This window comes from Tinamus guttatus, unplaced genomic scaffold (assembly GCF_059628265.1).
Source record: "Tinamus guttatus ecotype Peru unplaced genomic scaffold, ASM5962826v1 Tinamus_guttatus_pri_ptg000758l, whole genome shotgun sequence".
In the NCBI taxonomy this organism is placed as follows: Eukaryota; Metazoa; Chordata; class Aves; order Tinamiformes; family Tinamidae; genus Tinamus; species Tinamus guttatus.
This window is the reverse complement of record NW_028289292.1, coordinates 52,491-77,677: the sequence shown is the minus strand read 5'-3', so window position 1 is coordinate 77,677 and position 25,187 is coordinate 52,491. Positions and strand designations below refer to the sequence as shown.

The 25,187-nt window shown below is 46.3% G+C and overlaps 2 long non-coding RNA genes across 3 annotated transcripts in view; both read left to right on the top strand.

Moving 5' to 3' along the window:
- LOC148591535 (uncharacterized) overlaps positions 1–3,615 on the top strand; it is a 59,066-nt gene extending 55,451 nt beyond the window's left edge. For both annotated transcript variants that reach the window (XR_015914064.1, XR_015914065.1), the window contains exon 2: positions 3,413–3,615. This is a non-coding gene — a long non-coding RNA (uncharacterized LOC148591535). The remainder of the gene's footprint in view (positions 1–3,412) is intronic.
- Positions 3,616–3,713: 98 nt separating this feature from the next.
- On the top strand, positions 3,714–24,974 carry LOC148591534 (uncharacterized). Its single transcript, XR_015914063.1, has 2 exons — positions 3,714–3,894; positions 24,129–24,974. It is a non-coding gene; the product is annotated as an uncharacterized LOC148591534 (long non-coding RNA).
- Positions 24,975–25,187: the final 213 nt, after the last annotated feature.

Sequence of the window (25,187 nt, the reverse complement as noted above, 5' to 3'; positions counted from 1 at the left end):
GTAGTACAGTGTTGGCTTGCTACATAGATAATCATTTTTTTTCTATAAAGCTGGCTATGCTAAATGTGTTATTAGGCCAAGTTTTCAATTAATCTGGGTCTGAACAACCTCTTTTTCCCTCTTTTTTTTCCTGTTATTTTGTTTGTAGCTAATAAAATGATGGTCTTTTATTTTTCAATAATCTCTTAATCTGTGTCTCATTATGTATCTCACGTGCTGCAAAAGCAGTGCTAGGGCTGGAGTGCAGCTGTGGCCAGTTCAATCCCTACCCGGCCCTTTATTTGCATCTTGACAGTAGGATGGAGCTGGTTTTCCCCTCTCTCCCTGTATACCTATTTCCTGCGAAATATATATTTAGAAAGTAAAACTTGTGTTCAATTTCGATCGTACAGCTAAAAAAAATATATATAAAAAAAGAAGACTTTGCTAGGAAGTTCTGAGAGCAGATGTGTTCCTAGAAAGGACTAGGAGGTTTCCTGGCAGGGCAGAGGGACACAGGTCACTCTGCCAAGCCCCGGTGAGATCAGAGGTTTTCTGCATCCAGTTCTTGCCTCCATCGGATAGGTTCAAGTGGGAAAAGGCTGGAGAGCAGGGCCAGGAGGGAAGAGCTGGTTTAATGTGGAGCACATGGAGTAGCATGTCTTATTTAGCCTCACAGAGTAAAGGCTGGCAGGGAATATGGTTGCTCTTTAGGTATATCAAGGAAGAAGGAGAACTTTTTGAGCTGAAGGATGTTGTTTTCCAAGAAAAAGTGGATATTGTCGGGTATGATTTATGCTTAGGCTGGAAATCAGGAGATTCTGATCCTATAAGATGGGAGGTTTTGTAGCTTTGCAATAAGACTGGTGGGAGCAGGATATTTGATTGGCTTCTGGGCCAGATTATGTTTGTCTGAGATAAATGCAGATGGAATTGATGCTCCTGGGAGGTCCTACTAACCCTATGTAAGGAAGAAAGAAAAAAGAGAGAGAAGAAAATATATATAACAAAAATTAGTTTCAGGTTTCAGGAGAGAATAAACTGGCCTAGTTTTCTCTCTAAATGACTGTCCCTGTACAGATCTGGTGCTCAGATAAAAGAATCAGTTTATTTCAAGGTTGATGGTTAAGTGGCAAGAACTGTTAAAGGCCTTGGGTCCAGGACTGCTGCCACCTGATGTGAGCTGATGCCAAACTGAAATTCATTGCCAACCTCTCCCTTGTGCAGAGGTGAGCGTTCATGTGGCCCTGCAGTGACCAGGATCAAAAAATCTGCCTGAACACGGTATGAGCTCCCGAGGGTGATCCGATGGTGTGCTCAGCCGCAGCTTCCTCAGAGCCGCGGCTGCTGTTGGCCTGAGCCTGCCAGAGCTCTGGTCACAGTACTGCTGTTGGGTGAGGAGTCTGCCCAGCAAAGTGAATCGTCTGTGACCGGCTTGACGAGCTGACCTGACCTCTTCTGCAAGGGCATGGTCACAGGGTCAGGTCAGGGCAGGGGTGGAAGTCCTTAGTGGTGTTTGTGGTGTGATGGGAAACCTCAGAGAAGGGCACATGGGAGCTGCCTTAAGAGGCAGTGGCTCCAGACATGAGGTGCCGCTGCCTGCTCAACTCCGAGCTACCAACAAGGCTGCATGTGCCTCGTGGTGACCTATTGCTCTTTGAGACATCTGGATTCGTCCAGACCCTGCAGGCAACAGGCTCCTCCTGGGTCTGGTCTTTTGGACAGAACTGAAGAGACCTAAGGGGCTGTAAGCTGCAGGCTGAGGAGGCTGTGTCATAGTGCCAGGCGGTTGGGGACAGTTGGAGACAAGAACGGTGTCTTTTTCCTCAGGAAAAAATGAAATGTTGAACCAAAGCCTTTGGCCCTTTGTCTGATTCAGGTGTATAAATTAAAATCATCGATTACTGGGAGAGCTCTAAGAGGCCGTGTTAGCTTGGTGAGTTTCAGGTGGCAAGAGAGAGGTCTTACTGCACCCAAGTCCTGGATGGTGTTAAGACATTGCTACTCCACGCTGGGAACCGTGGCCATGGTGCCATGTCCCCTTCCGCCTTTCCCAGTGTCCCCTCGCTTCTCTCTGCTTTCACAGAATCATAGAATCATTATGGTTGGAAAAAACCTTCAAGATCATTGAGTCCAACAGTAAATCAGACCGCAGCACTAAGGTGTGAGTGGGGTATTTCTCTGCATTATTTTTAACAGGAGTGATCATTTCTGTGTGCGAAAGATGCCTGCCTTTGGGTTTTGGGTTATTTTTTTTAGATGGAATATTTATGTCTATATATGAACATCGACATATCTGTTTTGCTTATTAGCCCTCTTTCGCAGCGTTTTGCCTTACAAAGTCATCTCGAGAGGGGTGAGCTGGAAGGAAACCGAGCTGGTGGCACTTCGCTCGGGGGAGTTTTTGTGGCCGCCGGTGTGGAAGGGCTTGGTGGCGCAGTGAGAGGTGCCGTGAGAGGGGCGTACAGTGCGAGTGACTCACGCCTGGGGTTTTCTCTCACGTGTCATTGTGCCGCTTGCGGAGGTGGCTGCAGTTTTCTCCGCCTCTGCTCCCCAGCTTCCCCAGTTACCCCTGTGAAAGCTCTGCCCCGAGCTGTGACTCAGCCCTGTCAGGAGGCCCATGGGGTATTTTCCCCCGCCTCCCCTTGAGTGGTTTCTCCGGTGAGAAAGTCCTCCAAGGCTGCGCTCCGTGCCTCAGCGCACCGGCGCCAACGCGCAGCCGCTCGGCGGCCACAGGGGTCATGTGAGGAAAGGGTGCGAAAGAACAAGCGCCATCCCATGGGGCTATTCTGATTAAACGGAGATTTGAAACGAGGTGACCTTCTTTTTTTATTAACCCTGCAATGAAAACATTTCTAATTCGGTTGCTATCTGAGCTTCACCAAAGCATGGTCGTGTAAGCAACCAGCGCTGTCATGCAGGCTGGTTTCCTTTCCACATCTGGTGACTTCATGGACGCCAAGAGCCTCTTCTCCAAGCTGAAGGGTCCTAGCCTGCTGGCTGGGTTTTCCATCTTGGCTTTGACACACACTTCAGTGTTTGTTGCTTACTGCTTGTTGATGAGAGGGCAAAGTGATAAAATGCAACCCCCCAAACTACAATATTTTCTGTAAATCCAAGTCTCAGTCCCAAAACAAAATCCATGCCATACACCCCTGACTCTGCTGCAGTTATTTGCTGTAGTATTCCCCAGCAGGAGGGATGGTATATGGTTTGCATAGTGGTGCGTTGATGCAACAGCATGGTGATTCCATCACAATTGCCTTAATTCTTATGATTTGTGTGTTTTTGATAACACAAGTTCAGTTTCTCTGTGCAGCTTCAAGTGCTGCCTTGCTGTGTAGATGCTGTCACATATGTACTCTCTAGGCCTCCTTTTTACTCCTTTGTTAGCATGTTCTGATAATTTTTTTCTTCCTTGTTTTCTTCACAGATCTATCTGGAAAGTATGAACCATGAGAACAGCTTACTCACTATTAGATAAGTATTATGGATGACTCACATTAGAGCACTGAGCGACGTGCAGCTGACAGGAATATACTGTTTTATAATAGCTGTAACACTGTGCTGCAAGCCAGGAGTCTTTATCTCCCCCATTAACTTGCTCTGGTTCTCTGGCACCTTTTACCCCTTAGTTCAGCCCTCTGAACAGCTCACAGAAGTCTACGCCCCCCTCAAAGGGGATACAGAGTATGGGGCCACCCATCAACATTAGTAGATGGCATATTCAAATGGAAGATAATGGTGAAAGGCTGCAGTATTGTAGCCATTCTTCAGGACAAAATGCATTTTTTCTATTTTTGACCTTTCTTTTATATGCAGTTAGTGGCTTTCCTTGTTTTTTGTGTTTCTGTTTTCTTTCCAGAGCCATTACTCCCCTCTTCCAGCATGACAATCCAAAAGGTCCAGAAACAGGTAAGACAGATGCTGTTTAAGCATGTTAAATTTGATTCACTAAAGGCAAAATACTGGCTGCTGGGGAGTCAGTGTTAAAAAAAAAAGAAAAAAAAATGACTCAACTACAGTGAGAATTGTACCTAACATGCTCGGACCCATTAAACTGTCTGGAATAAATATGTTGGAGACAGAATGCACAGACTATCTGGAACCGTACGTCTGAATATGCCTCCGCTTCCAAAAACACCAGCGTTCTTTGAAGCTTCTCCCCATATGAAACCAGATTAGGCCTACGTTATTTAAAGTCCATGTTTCGTTTATGAAAACACCAGTGAAATACTGAGTTTTATTTTCCTTGCTTTTCTGAAATAGAAGTATTCATTCACGCAAACGTAATGCTGGAATATTCACAAGCCAGGAAACCTCAATGCTGACAAGAATGAGGGAAGTCAGTGTCACCCTCGAGCAGAAATTATAGCCTGTCCTCTGTATGCACCCAGTACTGTAGCTAGCTGCCTGTGCCAAGAGCTTCTCTCTAATCCATTTTGTGCAGCGTTTCGTACGATGAAGCTTTCCGGAATGGCATTATCACTGTACAGACAGCAGGTGAGGAGACTGAAGAAGCAAAAAAACGGGGGAAAGAGGCATTCCTGGGTGAGATTCACATGGAACTGTAAAGGGATGGGGTGTGTATGAGATGCCAGTTGTTGTTGGGTATGGGGGGTGTTAACCTGGCCCGTTTCAACTTGAGGTTGCAAGGGGAAGGGGGGATAGGTAGAAAATAGGAATCCAAAAGAGACTTTTTGAAGGGTGATGTGCCAGGGACGTGGCTCTGACTGATGGCTCCATACAAGGTGACACTGGGGCCAGCTGAGCTGCCGTTGCAGGACCACACACTTGCATATCAGCCTCTTCATTTCAAACTGCGACTAAACTGCTGAAGAAGCTTGGTTTCCATTAAGATGCAGGATTGTGAACCTGAATAGCTGCGACACAAACAACACCCGGCCTTTCGCCAACTCTGCTGTGGGTCAGGAGCTTCCAGCGGGGTACTGCTAATACAGTAAGTGCTGCTGTCATTTTTCTCAGTGAACATAAACCAAAGCCCCAGTGCCTTAATATGGAAGAGGAGTCTGGCAGGAATAGCCATGCTTATATCCTAATTGCGTGCTTTGGGTCTCTGCATTTTGATACTTTCCTACACTCACTGCAAGAACTGATGTGAGATCCATTTTGCAATATGTTTTATGCTGAGATGTATTTGGAGGCTTGCATCCCTGGGAGTGATATTGTAAAGGTTTTTGTGTTACTGTGGAATAAAGGGCTGTGTCACGTTTATGCTACAAAAATCAGTTGTGCAGCAGCTACCTTAAGGAACAAAAGTTGCAGCAAAAGAACCTGTGTGACTGCTTAAAGCGTAGTCTTTATTAGGTCTGTTGCCAGTAAAACAGAGAATGCCCTTAAAGCCTTCTCCTTTAGCTCTATATACCAGATATTCACGTGACGTGAACTGATCTCACAACTAAGTCGTTTTAAGTGGTATTCTGTTGCTCTTTAGGGAAGGGGTGGGAGTTTGGCTCAGAGAATCCTTGCTCATATAGCATTAACTGGTGAATGTGAGGCAGATGAATTAGCAATTTGGCCATGTCCTTCAAAAAATGAAAAAAAAAAACCCAAAACTTTAAAAACCTTGAATTGCTGATGAATGCCCTTTATGACTGCTGAGTGGAAATACTCTGGGGGCTAGAGAAACGAAAGCTCCGTCCCCTCCCCTTTGCCCTTGTGTGTCCTGGGGTGTCCAGCTCAGCAGGCAGGTTCTGGTGCTTCCCCGTGAGCTGCCTTAACCATCCGTATTCAAATGGACCGCTCAGGCGTGTCGCCTTGCTGTGCCATGGAGCAGGGGCTTTCCAGCCTCGGGGCCATTATTAGTAAGGCACTTACTTTTTACGTGGGCCTTTGGTTAAAGCTGTGAACTGCCAGCTAGTGCTAAAAACTGCTCCTCAGTCTTGTAAATAATAAACTCGCAAAAAGTTTCCGAGAAGCGTAATGACTTCCCTAAATATATATATTTTATGTCTTTAGATACTCAGATGTGCTGAGAATTCTCTGATCCTAGTAGAGGATGTGCAGTCTTGCTGCCATTTGGGAAGCTCAGGCAGGTAGCAGATAAGGAGATGGCTGTTGGGGTTTTGTTTCTCTATGTCTGAAAAAGGTAGATTTTGGGAAGTGTGTTTGTGTGGTTTTGGTGGCTAGGTGGAACGGACGACCAGAATAGTTTGAATGACTTGCACAGTAAACTTCAAGATCCTGCCAGCTGTGTGACTAGATGTGGGATTATATATCCCAGGGCACCCAAAGTCCACATAGGTTTTTAAATCACACAGGTCATTTCACAAAAGATAATTACATTCCTGAGTTACTCAATAACGCCTACAAATATTACTCCAAATGAAGCACTTGAAGTCTCTAGCTTCTGCCAGAGGTAAATGCACTACTAGGAACAAATTAGCTGTCCGCGCAGCATTTTCTTGCTTGGAATCTTAGGGTGTATTACCCGGATAAGCTCATATACTCTTTGTGAATGTACCACTCAATGTAGAGGCTGTGTATGTGTTTGCACTTTAACCACCATCCTTGGGACAGCTCCGTGTGCCCCCCATCTCCAGTCACGGGGAGTCACTGGGAAGCCCGGAAGGCAAATGCAAGTGTTTCCTATTCTGCTTCCACTTGCTGTGAATGGGGAATCAACCTCTGCAACCTGCCAAGGTGAGGGCGGTGACACCGCAGAGGACTGCAGTGGGTGCAGGGGTGTTGCTGTGGGCTATGGATGGAGATCCTGGGTTCGAGGGGAGAGGCTGGTTGTGGGTCGAGGCTGGCAGCAAGCCAAGCAGCACAACGCTCCCCCAAGCTCCTGGTGTTGCTCTAGTGCTCGTTCCATGCTCCCAAGGAAAGTGGTGGTAGAGATGGTTGTTAAGATAGCAGTTCAGGGGAAAGTATTGCATATCCACAGGGAGGGTCAGATGCTGTCTGGGAGCTGCTGAGAAGCTCCAGCATCAGGTGAGCGTTTTACAAAAGCTGAACGTGTGGGTCCTTTCCCAGTAGCCTTCCTCTTTGCTGCGTGGTGAAAAGGCACCAGAGGAAAACAGCTGGCATTTCTGCTTTGCCCAGAGATTATGAAGTTAGACTTTGCGGGTGTTTTTGCCTTTTGAAGGTGTCTGTTTCCATCTGACTAGTCGGTGAACCTAGGCCAGATCTGCCTCACGGCACCTCCAGTGTAGGTGTCTGCCCAGGTGCCATTTGGCTGCTGTTGTAGTCAGTGGGGATCTAGCCACTGTTGTCGAGGGGGTTAAGGTGAGACTGAGCTCATGAAAGATGAGATAAATTGCACCCTCAGCTTCATGGGTGATATTAACCAACTCTTCACCAGACGTCAGCAGAACCTAAGCTGACTTGTTCCATTGCAGATGCCAATGCTGCAAACACTTTCCTTTAATCGTATGTGCCATGCCCTAGCCATCCAGCTTAGATATATACATTTTAGGTGGCTGTAAGGTGTGCCAGCATCGTCTTCATGACACATCATGAAGATCATCTGGTCGTGGAGATGACTTCACATGAGGAATTGTTTGAAACATCAGGGGTTAGGGAGGAAGGCTACAGGTAGATGCTTTCCTCTTTCCCTAAGATTAAATTAGTTTTATGGTGAAGGTTGCTTGCTTTGGGTCTTGGCTCAAGTGTTCCAAAATTTAAAGTCTGTCATTTTGGTCTGTTTTAATGATTTATAGTACCTAAGTCAAGTAGAAACGGTCCCTGAGTGTTGTATCATGTCTTCGCAAATCGTACTGTGCAAGTGTCACAAAATGCTTGGATGAAATGACAGTGGTCTAGAGCAAATAGGGTAATCAGTGGCCATCTAAGTTTTAGTAAATCTGAGTGTATTTTAAGTGGTGTCAATTTTATGTAATGGGTTTAGGGAGAAATCATGCAACTGATGGGAAGTCAGCAGAGAAATATTCATCACTTACTGTGATCAAAGGAAAGTGACAGGCTCAAAGTGCGCTCTGAACTCTCACCCCAGCACACATCATCGTCTAAGTATTAGATCATCTTTTAAAAAACCAGTCATTTCTGCTCCTTTTCCTGGTCGGTCGGAGTTTTTCTCTGCAGCCGTCAATGCGGCACAGAAATGCCTGTTGTGTAAAATCGATCACCATGGCAAGAGCCTTGGTGGACTTCAGGAGACTCACCGCAATGCACGAGCGCGTTCAGGGAGCGCTGGAGAGGTTCTCCTGGGCTGATTGATGGAGAGCATTTTCACCTAGGGCAAGAGCATAACCACTTCAGCTCATGCTTCCCCATCTGACATGAGACCTAGACCAGGGCAGGGTCTCAGAAGGAGAATCACCAGGAGGAACTCAAGGCCCTCCTAAGTTGCCTTCTGGAGGAGCTGGTATTTGTTCAGTGAGAAATCTTTGCTATGGACTCTGATGAAACATGCATATGCAAGACTGCAAGAGAAATCTCCATTTTGCTAGTGAAGATTTAGCAGAGGAGAGTGTTGACAACTTTAGTGCCTGTATGGCTACAACTGCAACTCCTCCAGCACGCAGAAGGCCACACTGCAGTACCCCTGGCGACCCTGGCTGGTCCTGCCCTGCATAAGGATACTAGGAGGACTCCCCCCAGCCTGTGCACGTGGAGCTGCGCTCAGCCAAGCCCTCTCGCAGCTTTCTCACCCTTGAGCTCCCAGTCCCTCCTAGGCAAATACAGAGCTATCACAGGAAGGCAGTGGAGGATCAGCACCCTCCAAGGCCACCAGCTCAGGTCCGTGCTCAGAGCACGGTTGGGACAGTGGCTGGAGAAGTGTCCTGCTTCAAGCCACAAGCTCCCTTTGGCAAGTCAGGCTCACGGGCAGGACTCTGGCATGTCCTCGCGTGGGGCAATCGTTTGGCGAGCAGTGGCAGGGAGGAGGATGGTCTCCAGTGCCCCTGGTCACCAGCGCAGGGTTCACACGGGGCGCCGCTCAGAGGCTGTGCGGGTCAGAGCCCAGCGTGTGCATCGCGTCGCAAGAGGGACATGTGGGGGCAGCTGCCTCCGCAGCTTGCTTGGCCCATTCACGTTTTGCAGAGGTTTCTCTGTCCTCTTTGGCCGCGATTTGCATTTTGCTGTGCTGTAGTTTCCCTATGCGGGGAGAAGCAGTCCCAGCTACAGGATTGGTTTTTACGTTCACGTCACCGTAAGCCACAGCAGTTCAGTCATCCTCTTTTGAGAAGCCCTGTTCCCTTGCTGAGTGAATGCCATCATTTTTATGCTGATTATAATTCTATATATTGACTGCTTGTGGTGTGACAGAATTGAGAGGATGTCACAGGGTACCAGTCAATGCTGCTGACTTAGAGAGGCAGAGGACTCCTTTCCTTATTCTGTGGTCGTCTGTATTGATTTCTTCACCCTGGAAAGGCTGATGGTCAGGGAGGGAGGAGGCCCCTGGGGTCATGGGTGATCAGAAGGGAGGGAAATAGATAAAGCATTCCAGGATTATCTTAGGGAGCTAGGTCTGGTAGAGATGAGGGAAGGTTTCATCCTGCTCCTTCCCTCCCCTTTCTGCCCCCACTATTTCCAGCCCACACATACCAGCCTATCCTGGGAAGCGTTGCAGGGCCTGGTCTGCGTAGCATTTCAGTGAGGATGCCAGTGGGCTTGGAGCTGCTGCTATTAAAGCTGTGTAGGGGTGTATTTTTGCATTCCTGATAATGTGCTGTCAAAGCTTGCTTCATGCCAGGAATACCAATGAGGAAAGGGAGCGGGGCCTGCTGGGCTGAAAGAAGAATCACGGGGCGCATTTGGCACACGGAGCCGGAGGAGGGACGAGGTGGGCAGCTGGGGAGGTAGCCTGGGAGCAGCCCTGACGTCCCCAGGCAGCAGCACTTGGACCTGTCAGGCACCCTCTGCAAGCAAATGCTCACACAGGGCTCTGACACCAAAGCACAGGGTCCCCAGTGCTGCTCGGGAGACTGGAAAGAGAAGGATATCTCGTTAATTACTTGTCCAGTTACCCTCCTGGTGCGGAAAGCCACAGAAGTCTCCTTGCGACCTTCCTATATTTCAAGAACACACTGAAGGTGGTTTATTGTGGGTGAGGATTGACTGCTTTTTTAAGCAATGGAGAGTGAGAACAGTGTCTGGTTGCTTTGTGTTTTAACCCTTTCGTCTGCTTTCGCCAATGATTGCTGCACTTAGCAGACTTGCCTCTCTGTATGCTCACAGGCACATATGTGAGTACATGGAAAAATGCACAAGCCATTAATTGTCCACCAGGTATAAAAGTCTATATGCTCAGGACTCTAGAGAGTTGTGTAGTACTTCTTTTAAGAAGACGTTCTGGCCCAGAAACCCAAGTTCAAAAACAAGCACCAAGCAATTGTATGACTGTATTGTGCCAGTCTGGTTGTGCTATGCATATTCAGTGAGGATGGGAAGAGCTGAAAAGCTGCTGTTACTCCGATAGGAGGTATTGAAAGACATGTCTAAATAAAACTTGGTTTTCCATTTTGCTTTTCCATTGCCATGAAGCATTCACGAGTGAACAAAATAGTGCTGCTGTTCAAGCATCTTTTGGAATTGGGCTGTCCTTATTGCTCTGTGCCGTGTTGGAATAGCTGCATGGTGTGTTGAGTGGATACCCCACCACAAGCATTTATATGTTCTGCAACGTTCCTTGCAGTGTACTGTGGACTGCTTGCCTGAAGCAGATGAGATCTGGGGGGGCATGAGATACTATCCTGTACAATCCCTTGATTACTTTCTTGCTAACTCCAAATGTGCCAAGGCTTGGGGACCCAGTATCTTCTGCCGGCTCCTGTGAGTACCCGCTGTAAGGGCAGCTCAAGTTCCTCAGTGCACATGGTGATTATGAGGGGGAGGCTATTCCAGTTCAGTCTGGCAGGCACGCAGCTTTGAGTGGCTTTGGATGAGTGAAGAAACAGCCCCTGGCATAATTGCCATGCTGCTGTGGGGATGCTGTAAAGGAGAAAATGAAGGAAGTTGGGCAATTAATTCAGCCTGTTATTTTCCTGCACTGACTGCAGCTTCTGGAATTCAACAACCATGACAGCATTGGAGAACTGGGGTGATGTGCAGCTCGCTGTGAATGAGTGCAGTTTTGACAGTGAGATTTGGCCATGCTCCTTTTTTACATCCCATCATCCTGTGTCTCTTTTCAGATGGTCTCTGATGCTGTGTATGTAGAGGAGATGACTCTGGCACCTGGGCAGGTTCTAGGGAGGCAGCAGAGTTCCCCACCACGAGGTGAACTCTTCCCGGCTGCTGCTGAGGTTGAACAGATGAAGACTGTGATAAACACTGGCCTCAGTATTGCAAGAAGGCTGTAGAGGCACTGTGGACAAGGAGGAAGCAAAGAACCTGAGGTAACAGCAGCATCATATCATGTCACACAATGCAGATGATTGTCCAAAGCAGACAACAACCCAAGCCAATGAGTCCATGAATGCCTGTGTCACGCGGGTACAGACTCACCAGGCTGGATGTTCTGCAGTGGACACAGGCAGAGCTACTTCTGATATCCCCCAGACTGCTTTCTCCCACACTCTGAGCTCTGAGGACAGCATGTCGTGCACAGACTGTGGTCCAGGCTTGATCTGGCCTCACATTTTCAAAGGATTGGGTTGAAACTTAAAAGAAATGGAGAAAGGGTGGATGTGCTGGCTGCAGCGGAATAAGATCAGCGATATAAGAATGGTGTGGCTCAAAGAGCCAGGGGAAATTTAGGATATGTTCAGTCCAGAACCAGTGCCAAATATGTGAATAAGCTGCAACACAGGCTATTTTCAACCTGATGCTCCTTGCGCTGTGAGGAGTGGTTGCTTTGGGAACCTGAAGAGTTCAGCTTTCCTGTAAACCACAGATGTCATCTCTAGTGCTGTAACTGAGGAGACACCTAGGGCTGGCCGAGGTCTGCAGGGTAATTGGGCTCAGAGAGGAGAGCACCCGCTGCAGCTGTGCCAGGCAGCGCATGTTGATTTCACAGCCAGGCAGCACAGTCAGGTTGTGTGACTGCTGTCCCAGAGACAAGGGAAACGAGAAATCAGTAAATGACCTGGGGTTTCCTGCAGGAATTGGAGAGCTGTTATCTTGGGACCCCAGTAAATCTGTATTTGCTGAGCAAAGATGGATCTGCAATGTCAGTCTGGGCAGGAGTCTGGAGATTGCTCAGTTGTATGTTAAAGCCTTGAGTGCTGTTTTCTTCCTCTTTCCCCTCACAATCTTATTCTTTTTTTTTTTCTTTCCTTTTGGAGGTCAAAACAGTCTAGAACTAAACCCCATGTTATAACGGTTAGTCATCTGAAAGTGTGGAGCCAGCTGCTAAAATAGCAGAACTGAAGTGCAGAATAAAAAGTGAGACAGTGATTAAGACTGATTTCCTGTTGCAGTGTCATATAGTTCACTCTGGTTGTAGACGTTGGGCCATTGATACTAGCAGGGTAAAATGTTTCTGAGCATTGGCCTTGGGCTGGTGGAATCAATCTTGTGCTGCTTAGTTATTTGAGTGCCTGGTAGCCATTGCTGAGTGTGCTGTTCTGTGCCCAAGGAAGTGACGATGATCCCATCCTATGAAGGCTGAAAAGCAAGGCCGTGCAGAATATTCCTGGCTGAGTTTGGATTGGAACCAGATTTGCTGAAACCAGGCCAGCCACAGAGCCCACTGAAGTTTATTGCTGAGTTGTATCTGGAGTTGCTGAAGGAGATAGTGCACAGGATTAGGGGACATTCATCCTCTGCATTTGCTACCTGTCTCTGTCAATAAATTGCTTTAAACTCTCCACATAGAACAGCAGAAGAAGAGAATACAAAAGGGAGAAATTGCTGAAGTAATGGTGAACCTCCCTAGGTGATGATGTTTGCTCTGAAGGCATGTGGTTTGTTCACCTGTCCATAGAGTTTGGTCTTTCGGATCCGTAGATATCCTGAAAGAGCACATATACCAGAAGTTGCTTGGCTATCTTTTTATTTCATTTACCTCAGAAATTTGTGAAGAAAAAAGACCTGAGGGCAAAGGAGAGGTTGAACTAATTGTAGTTCCGCTGAGGTCATTATTATTCAATACATTTTTGTTGGTGCCATAACCAGCTTCTGATTTGCTTTTCCACCCTGGAATTGCAAATCAGTGCCCTCTTGTGTGTGCTGTAGCAACTGTTTGGCCCATGCTGTAGGCCAAGCTTGAACCTTGGCATGTGTCAGCGCTCCGGTTGACAGCATTGTCAACTATTCTTTCTAATGGCAGCAGTGCCACACAGCTCCGGGACGGGAGTTTCCTGTGCTAGCCTGCCCATCAGAGAAAGCCTGTTGCATAACCCCATCGTGTATGGCTGCTGAAAGGTCAGAGCCACGGCTGCAGTGCTGTTTGCTGTGCACTTTGTGGCCACCACTCTGGTTATCTTGGCAGGGAAGCAGCTAAATGAGCTACTGTTGAAGGCTATGGCAGCTAAAGGAAAGGAGGGGAATGGAGAGAAGCAGGGAGCTGGTTGTTGCCTGGGTGCAGAGCGTGTGGAATTGGTTCCTTCCACTTTTGCGATAGGTGCCGTAGCTTCTTCCCCCCTCCGTGCCCATCACCTCACCTTGGGAACCGGGGGTTGTGTTGGGGGGCAGCTCCTGGGCTGCAGTGTTAAAGCTCTCAGGGGGCCTGGGTCTCCTCCGTGGTTCCTCTGCTATCATGTGGCCCAAGAAACACCTGCCTGCATTCCACGCAGGAATAAATCAAAAACACTGGCATGTCCCCTGCAGAAGGAGGCACTTGTGAGTGTGAGGAGAAGCAGATGAACAGAGCTTTTAAAGCCCAGCTCTATAATTTCAATCACCCTCCAGATATGTCCAGCCTGAGAAGGTACAGGAGAGACACTGGTCTTCTCTGATAGTACTGAAGACTTTTTGTGAACTTTTGTATCCCTCCGCAAAACACCATTTCTTTCTGAGTTTGAAGGCCATGGGAGCTCCCTCATGAACTCAGGTGCTGAAACCGCTGGATTCCCTCTCTATTCTTTGCTGCATGAAGGACAGTTACCACTGAATTCAGCAGCTTGCCTCTGCCTGAGGTTCAATGCCTCGTGTTGTTGGGCCATTCTTGCCCTCATCTCTCCCAGGTCTCAAGGCCACAAGCTTCTTCTCCCAGACAAGCTCCAACTTTGCATCTATACCGCACCTAGCATGAAAGGCACTCAACTTGGACAGAGTTTTGTACTACAGATGTTGTGTTTGTGGGAACTGGAGACCATACATAAATACTGTCTGCATCTCAAAAGCCATATCCCAGCTAGCAAAGAGCAGAATATTGCCATTTTCAATCAGAAGCATATGGTGAATTTGTTTCTGAGGGCAGAATCTGGGCATGGGGCAGCAATTTTGCTGATCATAACTCATCAGTAGGTATTAGAGAAATGTGTTCTGCCTACTTCACAGAGCAGGCCAATATGCAGGAAAGGGTTTGATCATGGTGGTGTCAGTGAAGATGTGCTGATTAACAGCAGCCAAGGTAATTTCCCTCAGCTGGAATCATCCACTCCCATTTCTTTCCCCTAATCCAAGAGTGTTTATGTACCTGAGCACAGCCTGAGGTGTGCATGTCTCAGGTGGAAGAAAAGAGAGGGCAGAAGGGGGAGCTCCCTCTGAGCCTGACAGAACATGGCACATCGTCATGACTGTGGAGCAGGAGGAACCATTGCTCTCTGGTTACAGAGCAATGACTTATTGCATTCCCAAAGAGAGTCTTGTAACATCCACTGCCATGGGGAAGAGTGATATTTTACACTCTTCCTGCGCCTTTCATCCCAGAGGAGTTCAAAGTGCTTTTCAGCCTGCTTTCATACTGCTGAGAAAGGGATGATCAAGAGGTTTTGTGCGGAGCGCCCTCCCCGACGCAGCAGCAGCAGCAGCTACCACTGCAGCTGTGGCGCTGCCAGCCCGGGAATAACTACCAATCGCTCTTGAAATGAGCTGCTTCTGCTGATGAGCAAAACAGCCATCTAGCAGCATGCCATCGCTCTCGGAGTCAGGAGGAAGCTGCCCAGGATTATTTTTAGTATTTTAGGAATGGTTCCTGAGGGTTTGGGTTAAAGGAGAGGAAATAGCAGAGATATCGAAAGGTAAACAACTGTTTTTAGAGTAGAGAGTCCAAGGATGTCTCAGAGGTGGTAGCAGATAACGGGCTGCATGTGTGTTCACGGTGCAAAATGCTGTCGTCTTTGCCAGAGGGATCTTGCACATCAAACGAAGGAGGAAACAGTGCTTTAAACATAGCCTTGATCTGATGACACCTGGAATATTTTAGAGCTCTGGTTCCCCAGCCTCGGAAGGATATGGAAGAAAAAAAGCATATGAAAAAGACAACAAATTCACTGCAAGGATCAGAGGATGTGACAGGTGTGTTCTTCTAGGGCAGTCCAAGTGTCTTTAATTAAACTGCCTCAACCACAAATAGGCATTTTGCTGGGAAGTTTTGAGTCATGGCATAGAAAACGTAACAGGCAGTGACACAGTCCTGCCTTCAAGTCAGTGGGCCAGGGAAGGAGAAGAAGGATGGGAATGGCTCGTTTCAGAAGCAGCCTCTGCTGCCGTGAAGAGGCAGAGCAGGTCAGAGAGAGGGTCCCGGTGTCTGCGTGTCTGTCAGTCACGTCTCACGTGCAGAGGTGCTCGGGACCTGTTGTGCAGGACGTGGCTTGGGCGAACAGTGTCCGTGAGGCCGGTGGGGCTGCCCGGTGCTTTCTTGCTTTGCTCAGCCAGGTGCTCTCGCCTTGAACTGTGTCCAGCAGCGCCTAAGTGCTGCACGCCGTGCTTTGATGTACGTCTCTTCCAGCAGCCCAAGGCCTTGTCTTACCCACCCCTGCCTCTCATGCTTACCCCTTGCTATGGTTAGTTGTGAGAGCTGAACCAGGGAATTGATACAGCTTTTAAATAATATAGTGTGCAGGCATGCCCAAGCAATGGCTCTTCTTCCATACTGGTTAATTCCGCGCTGCATTTGGAGGTGTTGAGAGAAGGGGGACCGAAGGAGGTGCTCACGTAAGGTGTGAGCTTGTCCTGCCACCAAATAACTCTGCATTAAGCCAGGCATCAAGTCTGTGGGGCTGCCTCCAGGAGAGGATGCTGTTGGGAGGAGGAGGTGGGGCAGGCATGCTGTTTACACATGCACGCTTGCCGAGCATGCATCAAGAATAGCAAATGTCAACAGCAGAGCCAGGAGTCCGTTGGCTTGTGTTTAGCTCTGTTTACAATGCTTGTGAGTAGACAGAAAAGGTCACTTTATTTTGTGGGGAGGAGAGGAGAAAAGAGGCATAAACACTGAAGCCACGTGGGCTTGTCACGTTCCCTCAAGAAAGAAAAAGCATCTCTGTGATGATGGGTGAGCAACAAGGAAATAACCCAGAGATGAAAACCAGCTTACCCCTTAGCAACCCTCTCTCTTCATCTCTCCTCTTGTGTATCTCTTCACTGCCAAGAGTAGGGCATAAAACAACCAGGAAAATAAAACAAAAAGAGGGAAAAAAAAAAGAAGTGAGATGGGTTTTGAATGGATGCCAAGGTTGATTTAATTAGATGTATTGAATTCGTTAACTTTTGAACGACGTGTCTGCCGCGCAGCACAAATTATAAGTTGTGAGCGGCGACGGCAGCACAGCACCAACCTGCCAAAAGGTTCAGCAAAGCAGAAAGATTGACCTACTTTTATCAGATGTGAAGGGAGCGCGGATGAACGCGCTCCTCCCGCCATCGCTGAGCTTCCTCTCTATCTCTGCGCTCTCTGGAGCGCTGCCTCCACCATGAATCCTTCCATAAAAAGGGGAGCTCTCCTCCTTCGCTTGAGGGGGTCATGGTGCCCTGCAGTGGCACTTGAGCTTGTGCACAAGCACAGGGCTGTATATGTGTCTGTGTACCCACGTGAGACAGATGCCTTATGTAGGGGCTCTTGCCTTATGTAGGGGCTGCTGTCTCCTGTCTAACACTGATTTTATGATTTTCATCTATTGCATCCTTAAAAAATACTCTGGTATTCTCTGGTATTACCCCTAAATGCTGGTTAACAGCTGGTAAGGGTGACAAAATCACCCATGAGTACTACCATGGCAACCTACAGCAATTGCTTTTAGCTGTGGATGTGTCTCCTTTCCTTTTTGGTGTGTGCCCAGGTGTGGTTTTAGCTGTGTCTTGCCTTGGAATTACCCATCTCTGAAAGATGATCAGCAGCAGAATCAGGGCTGAGGTCTAGAAGACTTGGCTTCTTTGGAGTTTTGTCCTTGACCTGCTCCATTAGGCTGCACAAGACACTTTGCCGCTCTGCACCTCCCTCTTGCCTTGCCTATGGAGCTTGTGAGCCCTTCCAAACCAGGACTGCTCCACATCACACCTTGCTGCAAGCCTTTGCTGCAGTCAGACGCAGATTACATCTATAAAGAATCTATCAGGATTGGAGAAGAGGCGTATAAAAAATTCCAGCTTAATTTCCTAGAGATTATCAGAAGAAATCCCCCTGTTTCTGCTCCCAAGCTCACCGTGTTGTTTGTGGTACTCCCGTGCAGATTTTTGCCAGAGACCTGAGGTTCTCCCTGCAGATAGCAATCACAGTATCCCTGTGTGGGACCTCCCAGGCAGGTAGTCTCACAGCTGGAGAGACTTGAATAACTGAATTGCATCCAGATGTTCTGGCTCCCGTGCCAGTCACGAGTCTAGCTCCTTCCATTCATTTGTGGGTCTTTTCATCAAAGACATTATTCATTAGTGTTGATGAAAAAATGCCCTATAGAATAGAAAACATCCATGAGATATGGTGCAGAGTGAACACTGATCTCCCAAGCTACCGGTATCACAGGACCGGTCTTGTGGTAGTGAATGTTTGTCAAGATCTTCAGAGAAAACAGGAGACCAACAGAGAAGTTTGAGAAGTACTAGAGATACAGGTGCTGTATGAAACTGTGGCCTGAGTTGGTTGAAGATCTTTGTGTGATTAATTTAGGTTCATGTATGAGCTTACTGATATGGGAGGGATGTTGTCTGGTTACACATACCGGCTGGCTCCCCTGATGTTTGCATTACTGGTATCAACCCCATCATGATACCAGGGCTGCCTCACAAATTGTAATGCTGATCACGTAACATGACTGGGACCTTGCTATTTCAGTTGGGAAACTGAGATGCAGCAGTGTTAGGGAACTTGTCTGAGGTCACATAGAAGACACAACTAGGCCCTTTCCCACCACGAATGTACTGGGCTTTTCCTCTTCCTGACACGAGCATGGTGTCTTTTCCTGAATCTGCAGTACCCTGCAGCTGTTTGGGAGGGAGAGGTGAAGGAAGAAATATTATCGCACGGAGCAGCATCTGGAAGTTATAGCGGAAGAAGATAGATAAGACAGATGGAAGGAAACAGCTCTCTGCTTCTGTGGAGAGGACTTCTCTGCATAGTTTGAGGCTGCTTTGAGGATTCATGATTCAGCTTTCAGGTTGGTTGTTGATAGTTAGGATGTTTTCATTTTGACTTCATCTGTTGACAAGTCAGTAAGAGCCCTGAGAAGACTCGTATCTCTCCATCAGGTATGACTAATTTGTATTGGGACAGCCGTATGTGCGATAACAGTTCTGTTTTTCTCTAGAAGAGCTCCATTACAGACTGCCTGGTAGCTGAGCCCCATCGAGTGTTTTTGCAGGAGTTTTGCTGATTGTGCAGCCCAGATAACTTGTGAGTGAGCAAACATGGAAAGCTTTGAGTATTCAGCCTAATATGTGAGACACTCAAAAACCAGAATCCGACTTGTCTTATCGCTTGTCTGAACCAAGCTTTTAACCATACGTCGTCAGTGCTCTTCAGGAAACAATCTAATCTGAGAGCCATCACCTTGCAGTGAAGTGCTGTCTCTTAGGAAAAGCTACTAGGAGCTCTGTGAAATGACAGGGCCCAAGTCCAGACGCTGGCAGTTAGTGCTACCTCTGCAGTTCAGTGTTCCCCTCTGCTCTCCTCATTTTCTCTTCAGAGGTCCAAAGTCCATCCATACAAAATGCATTGTACAAATCAAAAAATGTGATTTTACTTAGTCATGTACTCAAAAAACACTCTCTCCAAAAACAGCTTTGCACATGGCAGAAATGGTAAAAACTCTCTATGGAAGTTCTCTGCTGTTAGGTCCTGTCTATGCAGGAACCCAGTGGTTTTCCTTTTGATGCAACCTGAGAGCTGAATTTAAACTTACTGTAATTAAATAGTTTGGCCCCCTGCTTTCCAGGATAACACTTTTATGTATAGATTGAAAGCTGTGCTGCTGTCTCTGAACAAGTGTGTCAGTACAGATGTGCAGGCAACTTCAAGATACTGCTTCAACTGGTCAAATTTCCTTACACAGAAAGGGCTTCAATTAGCAACTCTTTTGCTTGGCAGAGTTTAATCTTTCCCTTGATTACGATGTAAATCTCTGTACAAGAGGCTCCACACATTTAAAGGCTTGCATGTATTTGATGGAAATCATTGTTTCCTCCTTGAGGAGGTTTGTGGCTCTCTGGAAGTTGAAAGCCCACACATGGGCAGTCCATCAAGCATGTGGAGATACCAGAGAACTTGATATTGTTGTGTCCCATTTTGATGAGAAGAAATGATAGGTTTTCCTGCCTCAAGCAAGATACCCGCTTTGATTTAGGAAGGCTACTTCCATTACGATACCGGAGTCGGGCTGTAATTTATAACTGAGTGTTAGAGGAGTTAGTCAGTAGAAAGTCAGAAGCCTCCAGGGTAATTCACCAGGAGGTACTCAGTGCTAACATGCTGAGATGGTGAGTTCCCACGGTAAATTCACCAAAGGACAATTTCAATTTTCTTCTCTCCTTGTTACATTGGCTTTCTTGTTTGTTCATAGAGGACTGGAATTATCTAAGGAGCTGTAGGCTCTGGGCACCTGAACAGAGAGGCAAAACTCAAGACGTAAACTTGGAGCAGATTGTGCCGTGGCAGCTGTACATATAAATAAGGAAACTGAACTTCTGAAAGTGTGAGAAACCTCTAGACACTGAGAGAGGGTGCTTGAAATTATGGCCTTGCTCTATCCAGGGTGAGTTTACCACACATGAAGAACTCCTTGTAGAGGTTATTTAATGTGTGTGTGGCTTTTTAAATAAGGATACATCAGCTTCACGTGGTTTAATCAGCTCCAATGTCCTTTGACTACAAAAATCATTCCTTTCCCATTCTCTCGGTCTCCTCAGGAATCTTCAAAAATTCTAGTCAAATCATGAAAAGTACAAACGAGGAACTGACCAAGAAACTCTTCCCAGTGGTTCCAGTGGTTTCAAATTTGAAAAGTATGGAAATTAAGCTTTGAAAGGTGAAATTCATACAGCAGGTGCTGGTGCTCACTGCTTTGTAGCAGAGTTGGCTGAAGGAGCATGTACCTTGTGTTTCTGTGACTCAGGCCCACCCCTAGCCTAAGATTTTAGCCTAAGCTATCTGTAAAGACGGGCTAGTGCTAATCCAACCCTCTGGACATAGGTGCACCAGTGCATGGGCACATATGTCCATTTTCTGTACTATCTTCCAGCTGGGTTCGCTAAGACGGATATTGCATCAGCAGGATCTAGCACCACTTGTCTGTCAGAGCCTGACCTTGTCCCTTGTTCGACTCTTTTTGTTCAGACACATCGGCAGCATTTCGGGAGGGAACGTGTGATGTCATTTGCCATATGTGCTGCCATCACGGAGGGCTGCAGCAGGAAAGACCTGTCAGTGGTCAGAGTAATTCCCCTTACTCCTGCCGGCTGCACTCTGATGTACTGAAGGAAGAAAAGACACGTTGGTTGCTAATTATGACCTAAAAATGATGGCTGTGCAAAGTCCGCCCTTGTTTTGACTCCAAGGAGCTGCTATGCACAACGCCTTCACAGAATTTCCTTAACAGACTCCTTTTCACTTTTTCCAGGGACTTGCACTGTACTTCGTTTCAGATGGATCCAGTGAATTAACATGTTGTTGCTGCTGCTGGGGTGATTGCATGCCCAGGTTCTACTCTGTTCCTGCTCAGTCTTCCCTGCTTCCCAAGCAGAAAGCATCCTTTACCTCCGCCAAACAAAGCTGCAAAGTGTTACCTTGAGACCTCGCTCAAAGGAGGGAGGAATGGGAGGGTGGAACGAGGAGGGGGACACTGCTTTCAAAGGCATGTCTGCCTTCAAGGCCTCACCTATCAAAGAGGAGGAGGTTGATTTTTTTTTTTTTTTTTTACCTTGAGCCGTGACTTCCTTTGCTGATTTATACAGTCTTCAATATGGATGCAGTTGCAGAAATTTAGACCAACAAAAGTCATTACAGTGGCTCAAAGTCTAGATAATTGCTTTAAATTAGCCAGCCTGTATTAGACAGGAGTTTCAGCAGAAGCAGAAGCTGAAACTCAATGATCCAATTCTCTCTTCTGTACTAAAAATAAAAATCTATGAATAGATAGGCATAAAAATTGTTACTGGCCTTACTTCCAAGTATAAAAAAGCCCACATGTGGATAAACCCTTAGAATCCACTACGGCCCTGTGAGAATAGACCACATTTCAAAACATGTTAGCAAATTTATTTTCAAAGTTGGAACAGTTTCTTAGAGTCCATGCAGTTTTACACTTTTAAAAGATGTTATTTGGTCATGACTGACTTCTGGTGGGGAGCTGGCATCCCCTTAGGCTGAGGTCTCAAAAAAGAAATGTGGTTATGTGCAGTGTCAGGGGGTAGTTTTGTATCTTAGCACACTTTGGCTGTCAAACAGGGGCACAAAGAGGGCAGACTGTCAAGACACTGGGAGAAAGGGGAGGAGGTTCAGGGGCTCTGCCACTGCCCTTTGCAGTGACCTCGGGCAAGAAGATGGACATCCCCTTTTACATCTCCTCCTCTCCAGCTCACTTAATGCATGTGACAGTTGCCTCATTGTTTTTATGGATTCTTCTAAGAAGCAAGAACTCAGTAGCTATGTCCATAATGTCTCTTTTCATCTTTTTGGTTGTGACATTTCCTGTCTCTTAGCCACATAAATTATTTTGACTGGAAGCAAAATGTTGCTCAAATGCCCTTTACAAAACAAAAGCTGGAGAATGGAGGAAAGCCATGCTGGCAGGGTAGCTGGTTCATCTTGAGCCAGAGCGTTGCAACTTGTAGTGTGTTTGGGAAAGTTGTTTGAAGCACCTAGGTCGTATGCAATAGAGGCTGCAACCTTGGGCAGTACCGAAGCCTTTATGTAATCAGTGCTATACACTGGTCTTAGAAAATCCTGTTTGTTCTGTAAGTATGTGTGTGTGTGGAGGAAGCAGGACTGCTTTCCAGCACTGCTCTTATGTGCGCTCCAGATGGAACGTGGACAAAATTTCCTAGGCCACTGATTCCCAAATTGCTCATTCCAAACTGAGATGGACAGTTGGTATGCAGATCTCTATGGAACTGGAGGCATAAGTGAGGTTTGTTATGTCCTAGGGGGAAGGTATTCCAAATTTTAGGGGCTGCCTTTTCAGCCCTCAAGAGGTGAACCAAATTTATTCTGAAGAGCTTATGGCTTACATCTAGAGAGGAGGCGAGGAAAGGGCAAACAAGAAGCAGTTGTTATGACATTTGATTCATTATCTGCAATATGGCTGGGCTATCTTCATGATGGACCTGACCATAGATTTGTGATTTGCTTCATTTTCTTTCTTGTTGTATCATTTGGATAGTATCACAGTCCTGAATCATTGAGTGTTTCCCATCCTTTCTTCAATAGGCTCTAGACTGGTGGCAGGTAGAAGATGGATGATAGGATTATGAGATGTTTGAGGTTGGAAGGGAACTCAGGAGGTCTCTATAATCTTCTCCTTTGAGCAGGGTCAGCTGTAAGATCAGGGTCAACTATGAGTTCAGACTAGGTTGCTCAGGTTCTTACTCAGTTGTGTCGTGAAGACTTCCAAGGATAGAGGGTACACAATTTCATGGGGGGAAAAATGGGGGGAAAAATCTCCTTTCAGCCAGTCTGAACCACTCACCTTTCAATTTATGCCTACTGTGTCCTTCTGACATCCTGTTTGTTGTCCTCCTAGTCCAGAGAGTTGCTCTTTGCACAGTGAGTCACAGCCTGAATCGCAGCAAGGGCTCTTCCTTGCCCACATCAGGACTTTCCATTCGTCCATGTTGAATTTCCTAAAGTTCCTGTTTGGCCGTTCCTTCAGCCTTCTCTCAAGTGATGTGGCATTAGCTGAGCTGCTGGGTACTGGCCTGGTCTGTGCTTAGATGCTCTTTATAACAAGACTGCCCCTGGAAAGCCTTAATATTTCTCACTGCCCTAGAGAGAAGCTATGAGCGTGGAATAGTCCTAGTTTGACAAGGGCCTCTTCTTGCTTCAAATGAACTGGATTCCCAAAGGGAGAAGGTTCGACCTTAATAGATAAAGAGATGAAGCGAGTTCTGCAGAAAAAAATGCAAAGAGGTGCAGTGGTATAATTATCACAGTCTCAGTTACTCATCTGTAAAGCAAGTATTTACTTGCCACTGTGCTTTCAGTGGAGCTGTGACTGTTAAGGGCCATGAAGTGCTGAGATGCTGTAATAAGAACGCAAAGTATAATTTAGCAAAACTGTCTTGCTATGCCGGCTACGCAAGGGGAAGCCTAATTCCAAGTAGCCATATATACCTTATTGAAACAAATACACTGTGGTTTTATTTTATGCTGTCAACAGTTGGTGTGCATAAGCTTGAAAGGGCATTGACAATCTGTATTCTGTAAGATTTAAGATCTTTGGGAAAATTCTTTATTTTAATAAGATGCTAATTTCAAAAAAAAAGTTGTTTTTCAGTAGAGTGTGGTAGAGAAAAGGACAAAAAGGGAAAAGGAAAGACAGAAAGACCTGTACAAAGTCCTGTACAGGTACAAGACCTGTTTTAAAGGTTTTCTGCTGTTCCGTTGAAGTTCTTTTCAGGAAATGAGACTGACTAATACGGGATTAGAGTGAAACCGCATATCACAAGTCACTGTCAAGTGCATAAAGTGACCGCATCGAAAAGGAGTGAAAAATGTGTTCTTACTAATGTCTTTCTAGTCCATAGGAATTTTAGCTGTGGCTTACAATTGTAGTAGGGTAGAGATTTGCATTTTAATTTGGCGGTTTTCCTTTTTACTCTTCTGCTTCCTACCAGCTAATTTGGTGCTTTGTTAATTGTGAATCTGGAATGCAAATAGACTCACCTGCTTGTTTTTCTTTCATTTTCAGGTTTTCTAACTATGGAAGATCTCCTGAGGAGTTGCATCATGCACTACTGCCCCTAGAACAGTGTACATATATTTGGGAGTGATGAAGAACTGCAATGTACTGCTGCATATTGCTTTAGTGCTGAGAGGGGCTCTCTGGCATGTTGTACAGCACCAAAATCTATTCCAGTGTTGACAGCAAAAATCCTTATAATTTTTGTATTTTTTTCCAACACAACTGAACTCTGTTGTAGATTCTTTGTATGCAAATCCATGTGGTATAGCAACAACAAAAAAAGCCCTGAAAGCAGTCACCAAGATAAACTTGGACAATAGGAGCATTCCTGGTTATCATTTTTTTTAACTTTTGGTTTTCTTTTTTTAGTTCTGTGCAAGATACTTCTTCCCCCATGCTTTCTTACAGTAGTTAATGTTTGTCCTGGCAGAGCTCTCATTATATGAATTATAGTGCTTCTTGCATTTTATTTGGCACCATATCAATATACATGAATAAAAGGCAGAAAGTGCTGGAAATTGTCATTAACAGCCCTTGTTGATCTGCTCTGGTGTCTCCTGATGTTGAACCTCGTATTGCAAATTGCCACATGCCTGCAGTGATGATCTGCCCATGAAGGTGTGCCCAGGAAACTGAGGAAAGTAAAGAAGAGAGATGGAAAACAAAAACAAGCCAAATCTGAAGATGCTTTGACTGAAGGAATCAAATTGAAGGAATATATTTTGGCTCCCTGATGTGTTAGGTTGCTGCAGTTCAAGAAGTAAGGCCTAGTTTTTTTTTTGAAAATTTGACAGGGGTTTTGCTAGGGTCTTAAATAGAAGTAGGATTTGATCCTCTTGAAGCAGCTTAAGAGATGTCGTGCTCAACATGGCACTAATGAGGTGACATGAGCATGGTCACCTCCTTACCTTGGTGCAGCAAACTCATGTGTGCCCTGCTTTTGCTGTATAAGTATCACCATAGCCACAAGGGGCAAAATTAAAAAGACTCCTATAAACAATTTTAAAAATGGGACATCTCAGAGCAAAAGAGAACTGCAGAACTCTATGGCCTGGAGACTATTCC